The sequence below is a fragment of the Hibiscus syriacus genome, unplaced genomic scaffold, assembly GCF_006381635.1.
Source record: "Hibiscus syriacus cultivar Baekdansim isolate YM2019G1 unplaced genomic scaffold, ASM638163v2 tig00110637_pilon, whole genome shotgun sequence".
NCBI lineage: Eukaryota > Viridiplantae > Streptophyta > Magnoliopsida > Malvales > Malvaceae > Hibiscus > Hibiscus syriacus.
In genome coordinates, this window is record NW_024062808.1 from 845,703 (window position 1) to 857,081 (window position 11,379).

An 11,379-nucleotide genomic window follows, 5' to 3' on the forward strand; every position below is an offset into this window, starting at 1 on the left:
ACTGAGATTCACATGATACAAAATAGTCTTAGATTGCTGTCAACAGGTTTAACATGTCAAATGACCCTCACATTAACCAACCATTCAAAACCTTATAACGTAGCAGTGCAATGGAAATCTATTATGTTGTCTTCTGGGATTGATTTTCTTTTTTCTTTTTCTTTAGTTCAGTATTCTGATTCCCAAAACAAACAACCATTATAGGAGTACAATCAAAGGCAAATCTTCGATTTGGTCGACACATTCATACAATCTCTGGTAACAGTTTGATATACTAATTGTACTCAGATTTCAAATGCTAACCAGTTGGCACGATTTTCCATGCAATACCCCTACCTCTCCCGCCATAGTCGCAGCCTCCTCTATAATAAGAACCACGTCCTCAACCACCATGGAAAGGTCCACGGCCACCTCTACCGCCATGATGCCTTGGGAAGTCGCCAAAGGTCTATATAGATATTGGAAAGAGGATATATGTCGAGAATTCAAGATCATGATACATTTTGTTCACTAAATATTTGATAGTTGAGTGATCAGTGCGAACTATAACTTTAGTGTCTATCAAGTAGGCCATAAACTTATCAAATGCAAATACCACGACAAGTAATTATTTCTCAGTGGTAGTATAGCTAAGTTGCGCATCATTCAATGTGCGGCTAGCATAATAGATAACATGGAAAATTTTACCTCGGCATTGTTCGAACACTGTTCTTACGGCATAATCGCTTGCATCGTACATCAACTTGAATGGCAACGCCCAGTTGGGAGAAACAACAATGAGAGCTGAGGTAAAGCTTTGCTTCAACTCTATGAATGCGCCATGGCAAAATTTGTCGAATACAAAAGACTAATTTTTCTATAGCAAGGTGCACAAAGGCTTGGAGATTTTGGAGAAGTCTTTTATGAACCTCCTATAGAAACCCACATATCCAAGAAAACTCCTTATGCCCTTAATTGTAGTCGGTGAAGGTAACTTTTTAATCACCTCAATCTTGGCTTTATCCACCTCAATACCCTTGTGTGAGATTTTGTTGCCCAACACGATACCTTCAGTCACCATGAAATGGTACTTTTCCCAATTCAACACAAGGTCAACCTCCTCACAAAGCTTCAGAACCTTCGCAATATTGCCAATGCATTTTTCAAAGCTATCTCCAGAAATGAAGAAATCATCCATAAATATTTCCAAGAAATCCTCAACCATGTTAGAGAAAATAACTTACATACAACATTGAAAAGTTGTCGATGTATTGCATATACCAAAGGGCATCTTACGAAAAACATAAGTTTCATAAGGACATATGAATGTTGTCTTTTCTTGGTTCTCTAGTGCAATGACAATTTGGTTATACCCCGAATATCCATCTAGAAAGTAATAGTATGTTTTGTCTGCCAATCGATCAAGCATCTGATCGATGAAAGGTAGAGGAAAATGATCATTATTGGTAGCTTGTTGAGCTTACGATAATCCATACAAATCCTTTATCCAGTGAGGTGCACATGGGTAAGAGCTCATTGTCTTCATTTCTCACCAAAGTCATGTCTCTTTCTTGAGAATGCATTGCACCGGACTCACCCACGAACTATTGGATATTGGGTAAAAAAACCCTACATCAAGCCACTTCATAATCTCTTTCATGATCACCTTCTTCATGATAGGGTTAAGCCTTCTCTGTGGCTCTATGGAATTGCCATGACATTATTCCAGTAGAATTTTATGTATGCAAATGGTCGGGCTTATCCCTTTCAAATATACAATAGTCCAACCTAACGTCTTCGTATGCTGTGACAAAACACTTAGCAAACTTCGTTCTTGGCCGGGATTAAGGCTAGAGGAGATAATCATAGGCAAAGTGTCATTCTCTCCCAAGTAAGCATATTTGAGATGTTGTGGAAAAGTATTCAACTCCAAATTGGGTACATGATGTAACAAGGGTTTAGGAAGAATAAACTCATCGAAATCAAGGGGTTTAAAACTCATACCTGATCTAGCTAAGATTAAGCTAGACTGTTGTACCTCCAATGGGAACTTGTCAACTTCCTCTTTGTTGTCCTCTTCCAAGAAATTTTCATACTCTCCCAGCTGTATGAAATTGTTGTGGAAAAGTTATTATGTTGCACCTTCTATCATTGAGTTCGTTTTCAGAATGCTCTGGCATTCTTCAAAATCATCCATATACTTGAGGAAGCGAAAGACATTCACGGTTACACTCTGATCGGATGCTCATATAGTGAGGTCACCCTTCTCACAATCGATAAGGATACGACCCGTGGATAGGAATGGCCTCCCCAAAATTATGGGTGCATTAGCATCAACCTCACATCAATTATAAGGAAGTCGGCTGAGAACACAAATTTATCCACCTTCACTATGACATCTTCGATCCTCCTCTCAGGACGAAATGGAATCAGTCGATGAGTTGTAAAATAAATGAGATGGGTCTTGTATTTCCCATCCCAAGCTTTAAAAATATTGAATTGGGCATTAGATTCACACTTGATCCAATGTCATACAGTGCCTTCCCAACATAATTGTCTCCTATAGAACATGGAATAATGAAACTGTCCAAGTTTTTTTGCTTTGGCGGCAGCTTGCTCAAGCTAGAGCATAATTCTTTTATTGTGACAATTGTCTCAAACTTCTTGACTTTTTTCTTCTTGGTAACAATCTCTTTTAGGAATTTGGCGTAAATAGGCATCTGATCAACGACCTCTAAAAGTGGGACATTGATATAGAGTTGATCCAGAATGACAACAAACTTCTTAAATTGCACATCATCATTGTATTTCTTCAGCCTTTGGGGAAAGTGGTGGGGGTCTAATTTCTTCTATTGATGGTGTAAGAACTACTTTTTTTGTGGCATTTTTGTTTTCCCCATCAGTAAGTTCACTTGTTAAACCCTCATCATTTTCCTTCTCTTCAAATATTTCTTCTTACATTTTTTGTTCTATTCGCACATTCATTGGGGTGGAACCATTAGTCTTCTTTCCCCCAAAATTGTCTCGTTGGTTAATTTGGGTGCCATTCCGTAGTGTAAGTACACTATATTTCTCCTTGCCATGCGGTTTAGTGACCTTAGTGTCACTTGGTAGAAGACATGGTTGGCATTCTTGTAATGCTGTGACAATCTGGCCAACATATCCCTCCAAAACTTGTAGAGATGAGTTATGACTTTGCATCAAGGTTCTTTGATTTTTGATAGCTGAAGAATGCTCTTGTAGCATTATCCTTGTGCTTGCTATAAATTCTTGCATGGTAGCCTCCAACGAAGTCGTATTTGATGAAGTCGTTGCCCCTTTGTTAGAATCATGTGAAGACATATTTGTTTGAAAACCTTGGGGCTCGTTTACAATCTACTTTCGAACTGGATGAATAGCATTACTGACTCCTTGATTTCCCCACGAGAAATTAGGAAATTGACGCCATCTTGGGTTGTACGTGTTGGAGTAGGGGCTGTTGTTGTTGCTACTTCGATTGTAATTCCTCACGTAGTTGATGTATTCTTGATTTCCTAGGCATTCACTCTTGTGGTGATTTCCATCGCATAACAGACATGTTGAACTAACCACTTTCACTTCTTTCACTTCATTGGAACGTTGCAAATTCTTTAATATATTTGTGATAGTGGAGAGTTGGGCGGAGACTGAATCCTTAACATCTAGCTCTCATGTCCATGCTGCTCTCATCTCTGTTCCTAGCCTTGAAGAAGGAAACTGATAGTCATTGTTGTCAATCCTATCAAGGATGTCAAATGTCTCTTCAGGTAATTTATCTAGCAAAGTGACATTTGCTGAGGCATCTAGCATCATCCTGGTGGGTGCGTTGACTCCATTGCAGAACATCACAACTTGAGTCCAATCTTGAAATCCATGATTAGTGTACTTGCGAAGAAATCCTTTATGGTGGTCCCCACACTCATACATAGACTCATCATCAACTTTCGAAATGATGTTATGTAATTTCTAAGTTGAATGTTCATGTTCGACGAATTACACCGCATCAAAAAGCTTTTACATAGATTAGCCTATGACTCCATCAAACCGGATAGAACTCCACTCAACCAAGGTCTTGCTCAGCCGCACAAATAATAGGGAAATAATTTAATCTTCAACATACCTTCATGCATTCCTTGTTATCGAAATGAGTCACAAACCCCAAGGAAAGCACGAATGTGTTGTTTGGCATCTTCATGAGGCATGCCACCAAATTACCCTATCGAATTCAACATATTAAACATGATTGGTTTAAGTTCAAAGTGGGTTGCCTAAATCTCGAGTGCTACAATACTTGGATTGAGTTCATTTAAAATAGGAGTAAAGTGATCTCTGATAGCATAAGGTCGAGGTACAAGTCTAGCATTCTGATTTACCACAGCATTTGGATCTGTTGGATCTTGCACTTGCTGAACACCTTGGTTTAGATCTTTGTTCATGGCTCTATTAGCACATTGAGTACGTCTCCTTTTGTCTGAAAAGCAGTTCAATCTCAGGTGCTAGAGGATAAAGAGATTTCTCAACGGACCTTCTGGACATGCAATGGCAAAGCCTGAAAAAGAAAATAACAAGTAAAACTATACTAAAAACACACGAAAGTATAATCAAAATGTTGAAACAAAATTGTTACTCTTCTAGTTGCCAATCCCCGGCAACGGTGCCAAAAACTTGTTATGTGTTGTGAGTACTATAAATTGGACGCAAAATATGTGCAAGTATACACAATCGTACAAGTAATAAAGAGTGAATGGGTATCGTTCCACAATGATTAGAGGAATTTTCAAGTTAAGCTAAAGCACCAAAATTAAACTACCTGAGTATAGTTAGTGTGGTGGTTTGCAGAAATGAGAATGTCGTGGTAAAACAAATAAAATGGGTGTGGATGGTACTATGAAAATGTGATGGCAATGTGAGATGTGATAGTAATATGACATATGGAAATGTCGTGACAAGTGAAAATGTTTAAAATGTAAGTAACTGAAAATGTAAAAGCAAAATGAATTACGAATTCGAAAATAAATGAGCAGACTTGATAATCCTCACATGACAAACTACTACATGAATGAATTGTGGGGTTTCTAAAGAATCCTAAGCCTTGGCTCTCATAATCATTTGAGTTTCTATGGTCTATTTGGTCGACAAAGTTTACTAAGAGTGTCTCTATGCTCTCTCGAGTCAAGGGAACTTTACAGGCTAAAATGCCACAGCAATACCTCTCGACATGAACAAAAACATCTAACCTATCGAATAAGCACCACTCATTTTAGTCGTTGAAATCCTACCTCAGTTTCTCTCAAACAATAAGTTGGACTAGGCTCTAGTTGTTAGCTAGAACACATTGCTCACATAGATCCTCCCTTATTTTCTCTTGAACACTAAGCATTGTACGTAAGAAATGGACAATTTCATGCCTCCTACAATCTCAAGTAATTTAACACAATGAATAAAACAAATAGATGAACATAAAAACATCAAACATTCATTAAAACAAGTACTCAATCATCCATAAAAAAACCCACACCATATAAAGCTTAGTTCATGGTGGGGTTCAAAACACCCACAAAGAATATTCCAAACCATACAACCCAACAAATCAAGAGGAAAATAAAGCATAAGGGTGAAAGACACTCCAAACTCGCATTCTCGATTGCTCCTCGGATACCATGAATGTCACCTTAACGAGCTAGTTCCTCTCGGACGCCTAGCATGCCACTCCCTTGAGCTTGACTATAGGGGAGACCCTTGAAAAGATTAAAAGGGAAAGAAAGTTGGAAGCTTTCTAGCCATCTTGCTTAGCTCACTCTTTCTTTTTCTAAAGAATCCTCATCTAGCTTTGTGCCACCTTTTCTACTTATATTAAGAGAATTTCTTAGGATTTAGTGCAAAAATTACCTTAGTACCCTAAAGTACATTCATTTCACATGAAGGTGGTGACAAATGAGGATATGGTCCCCTCCTAGGCGATTGGTGGCAGAAAACACATGAGTGTGTACAGTTGGTAGCTCCCATAAAAATATCTTCTTCGTTTTTATCTTTTTCTACATACAGTGGTTGTCCCATTTTGTCTCGGTAATTCTCCTTGCTCGCCATCTGGGAATGTTGCAGCAATCCTCCATATTCTCCCTCTGCTTTATCGACATGAACATCACCAGTAAGAGTACAACATTTCCCGTAATATAGCACCATTTACAAATAAGAAATGTCACGACAAAGCCAAACCGCCAAATACAATTAAATGCTCCTTAATGTACCTAAATGAACCTATACGAGTTCTAAGAAAACCAATAACTTAAGTGAAAAGGCCTTAAATATAGCCTTTTTACGGAGTTATCATGTACTAAATTGCATTATAACATCACCTTTCACCCTCAAATGGATAGACAGTTTGAGCAAGTTATTCAGATCTTAGAGGATATGCTCAAGTGCACCGTTTTGGATCTTGAGGGCAGTTGAGAATATCACTTGCCTTTGGTAGAGTTTGCCTACAACAATAGTTTTCAAAAAAATATTCATATGGCTCCATAGAGGTTTTAGGGATGAACCATGGCATAGAGGAAACGACATGGGAATTCGATGAAGATATGCAAATTTAGTATCATACATCTTCTATTCAGGTAAATTTCAAGGATGAAATTTCTTCTTAGGATGAGAGAGTTATAACTCCCTAAAATACGGGTTAAGAGTTTCAGGTTTATTCGATTGGGCTTTAGAATAAATTTCCCTTAGTTTATGAAGGTTTGGACCCAAATAGATTTTATTTGGGCTTGAGATGAGCCCAACAAGCTTTAAAAAGTGTTCTTTAATCTTGACCCAAATGTGGAGGTACTAGGTGAGCAATTATCCCAATTTTTGGACCAAGTGCTAAAATCTCATTAATATGGGATGATCTCATGTCTGTTTATGATATCTCTTTTTCACCACAAAGATTGTCTTCTAATTCTCTACTCTCCATATTCCTTCTTCTTCAAGAGCCAAGCCAAAGTTAGAAACTTTAAGAGTTTTAAGCTTACATTTGAAATCTCAAGGTAAGATTTACAACCTTCATCTTCCAAGTTTTCATTCAAGCCCCATTTGTAAGTTTTGGGCTTAATTTTTCCAAGAGTGGGTTTTAGTGGTTTATGAACCTCAAATTTCCTATTCAATTTTGGGAGACTTTTGAGTTATAGGATCATTTTAACATCTTCCTAAGTTCTAAATTGAGTCAATAACTCATTCTTCATGGTTTTGATTAGTGCAAGAGAATGATGAGAGCTCTAAGGCAAGGGGAAAGGAAAATCTCACTCTTAGGGTGATTCAAGAACGTTTTTCAATAGTTTGGACTCAAGGTAACACGTTTCTAACTTGACCATACCATATGTAGATCATTTTATGTGCATATTTGGTATGTTAAGCTCATGAAAGCATACTAGAGTAAATCCATGGCATAATTCATATTTGATATTTGTAAGCATGAAAGATGACAACTTTTGACCTCTAAGCCCTCAAATAAGACTCTAATAAGCTTTACTAGTCTTAGGGGAGTGTATGATGAGTTTCGGGGTATGAGTTCGAGCTTAAACTAGAGCACTCAGTCCATCGGTATCGATACAATAAGAACAGTACCGATATTATTCTTCGTGAAAGGCCAAAATAAGGCTATTTTGTAAGGGAAGTATCGATACTCTATGTAGGGGTATCGATACTCGAGGTCTGGTATCGATACTCAAAGGGTAAGTATATATACTAAGACATTTTTTGAAACATCAAAGCCAAATTTGATATCGATACTCCTTTCAAAACATCGAAGTAAATTTTGGTATCGATACTCAGGTAAGTAACGATACCCAAGGGGTCAGTATCAAATGTTGTTGGCACTATATCGATACCCGTGGTGATTTTTTGAAATTTTGGTTCAATTGGTTTTGGTGTTCGGGCTTGGGTGTTTTTGAATTCATATAAAATGTAAGTGTTCAATGCAAGTAAAAACAAATAACATAACTAATTTCTCACCTAGAAATCAAGCAAGATAGGATGACATAAGTTTAGCCTTGAATGATGCTCGGGAAACGGTTAGGACACCCAAGTTACTCTAGTATTATGACGATCATCCTTTGTTTGTAAATATTCAGATATTGTCTGTTGGCACGCATTCGATTTACGTAAATTTTGGGTCGTACCAATACGAATTCCAATACACATAAATTATGAAATCGTACCTTATGCTCGACTAGGTTTGGGACTTAAATTTTAAACCTCATCCCGACCGTTCGAGGATCTGAGTAGACTAAAGGCTATAAGTTTTGATCCACTTAAATTTCACTTTTTACCCAAAGTTATCCCGTTCTAGATAGGCTAGTGTGTTTGTTTGAGATGCACGTAAATTCCTCTGACCACACCACTTGGTCCATCTCATGTTTGTATGTACTTTTGCATGTTTATGACTTTTGTAAACTGACATGTTCATATAATGGATGCATGTAATATTGCATAGTTATTCTTGTGGCACTGAGCTTGTGAGCTCAGTGTATGGAATGTGTTTCTGTGCGTAGGTTAGTAGAGGGATCGTCGAGGAGCCTATCGCATGAATACTTTACATATTAGCCACTGTAGAGTATGTCTTGAGTCTATTTTAAAGGGCATGTATTTTATGTGGACTTTGTACTTATTCGAGTCATAACTCTCTTTTGATTTAAACTTATGGGTTGTATTTGTACGTATTTGGGAGACTCATGTATTTTGTAAACTTAAATTTGATTCCGCTTATGTTATGATGAATGATTTTGATAAGCATAAATTGTTTTGAAAAGAAATTTTTGGGTTAACCATTTCGGTGGTCCCATGTGGCATCGTAATCCATGGATCTTCCGATCGGATTGAATTAGGGTGTTACAATGGTAACTCTATTAGGTTGGTAAGGAAGTTATGACCTTGAATCTCCACTAGACATCGACAATGAAGCTTATCAACAAGGATGTTTAATCCTAGGGGATTAGATACTCAAACTCATATCTCTAATTCCTCTACTGAAATGTCTCTCTTAGACAAGGTCATAACAAATATAAGAGTGGGTTGACATTGTGTCTACTAAAGCGGGCACTAAAATATAGAACATTGTAAATGTACTTGAGATCACATTTTCTCCATCGTACTCCTACTGGGCTCTCACTGTATATTGTCTCGAGGCCACTCTTATCTTGAAACTGACTACCAATCCAGTTGTACCTCTACTGAACTGTCTAGATGTAGCGCCACCCCTCTCGTGGACCTCCAACCTCACTGTATAGACAGTGTTGACCACGCATAAGCTACATTTTTATGCCTTAGGACAATCGTTGATATAATGCTCTAACAAACCATAATTGAAGTAACCCTTTAACATTCGAAGTTTATATAATTTTTTTTATTTTCTTTTTCTTGAGGTTTCTGTTTATGAACTAGAAATCATTATGAATTTCTAGATTTTTTAGTTGTAATAATATATTTGAATCGGGTTGGGATTTTATTCTAAAAATTGGGTCAAATTCGAGGCGGGAGAAAAGTCAGCAACCATCGAGGTAAGGTAGAATTAGGTAGAAGTAATGTATTTCCAGGTCGGGGTCGGAGCTACAGAAAAATCGACCTACCCTACCTCGTGCCTATCTCTAACCTAAAATGATAATGTTGAAAATATTAGACATCTTCTTTGGGCAAAGAAAAATTGACCTACCCTACCTCATCCCCTCCACCGCATGATGAACTCGCTGTTGCGGTTACGTCGGTGGTTACTTCTTCCATGAATAATAGTCTCCTTGCTGCTTATACGAAAGACGAGATCCATGCTGCTTTTCTCCAGATAGATCCACATAAGGCGCCTGGTTTAGATGGTTTACCCGACAATTTTAATAGATCCTTTTGGCCAATTATTGGCGATGATGTACTTAGTTCTTGCTTAGCTCTGCTAGAGGGTCGTGAATCGATGCATAATTTAAATAAAACTGTGTTGGTACTCATCCCTAAAGTGGTGGAACCAGAATTATTATCACAATTTAGACCAATTGCTATGCGTAATGTCATATATAAAATAGTTGCTAAAGTGTTGGTTAACTGGCTACGCCCATTGTTGTCGAATTGTATTGATGATAATCAAGGTGCTTTTGCCCCTCGTAAACTGATCACAGACAACGTACTAATTTCTTATGAACTCTTTCATTATTTATAACATGGGCAGCCCAACTCGCCACGTGGCGCTTCTTTGAATGACCGCGTTGAATGGCTCTTCCTCCGCAATATGCTCCTTCGGCTTGGCTTCGCGGAACGGTGGGTTTCATTAATCATGTATGTGTTACCTCTGTCTCTTACCAAGTCCGTATTAATGGATGTCTCTCTGAAAGTTTCAATGCATCCCACGGTCTCCGCCGAGGCGATCCACTATCGCCTTTCCTCTTTGTCCTATGTGCCCAAGGTCTTTCTTCCTTTCTTCATTGGGAGCAACAACATGACCGTATTCAGGGTTTTTGGGTCAGCCGTACTGGTCCACTTGTCGCGCATCTCTTTTATGCCGATGATTGTCTACTATTTATCCGTAATTCGGAACCAGAATTTTCACGTGTCCATGAGGTGCTTGCTTTATATGAGTGGCTGTCGGGCCAGAAGGTGAATTATGAGAAATCCAGTATTTATTTCTCTCCGGTGACGCCTAAAAACCTACAGGATCAGCTTAGTTCTACAGTTGGTTTTTCTACGGTCCTTGACCTCGGTATATATCTGGGTATGCCTCTAATTGTTGGCCGTAATAAGAATTTGGCTTTTGGATTTCTCCAGGACAAAGTGACTTCTAGAGTTCGGAGTTGGAACAAGAATCTCATATCCTATGCTGGTCATGTCGTGACATTAAAGCGGTGGGACAAGCACTTCTGACTTATGTTATGGGCTATTTTTTAACCCCGGACGGGGTGCTCTCTGACATCACTTCGTCACTTCGCACCTATTGGTGGACAGATGACTCTTCGTCTAGAGGATGGCCTCTTGTTGCTTGGCATACTTTCCGTCAACATAAACGCTTAGGGGGAATTGGATTTCACGACTTGCGACAATTCAATTATGCGATGTTGGGTAAACAATTATGGCGGCTACTCCAACATCCTACATGTTTATAGACCCGCGTTCTAGCAACGAAGTATTTCCCGTCTTACCATCTCTTTGATGCCCAACTTGGTATCAACCCTTCCTTTGTTTGACGCAGTCTTTACAATGCTATTCATGTCTTAAAACCTGCTTTTCATTGGCGAATTGGTCTGAACAGTCCAACTGCTATGTTAAGTGTTAATTTGGGTGGACTTCACCCTGTTCGGCTCCAATCTGCTTACGTAGACAGTGTCTCACAACCAATTGCTTGTGGAGAGTTCATGGTTCCCGATGCTACACGTT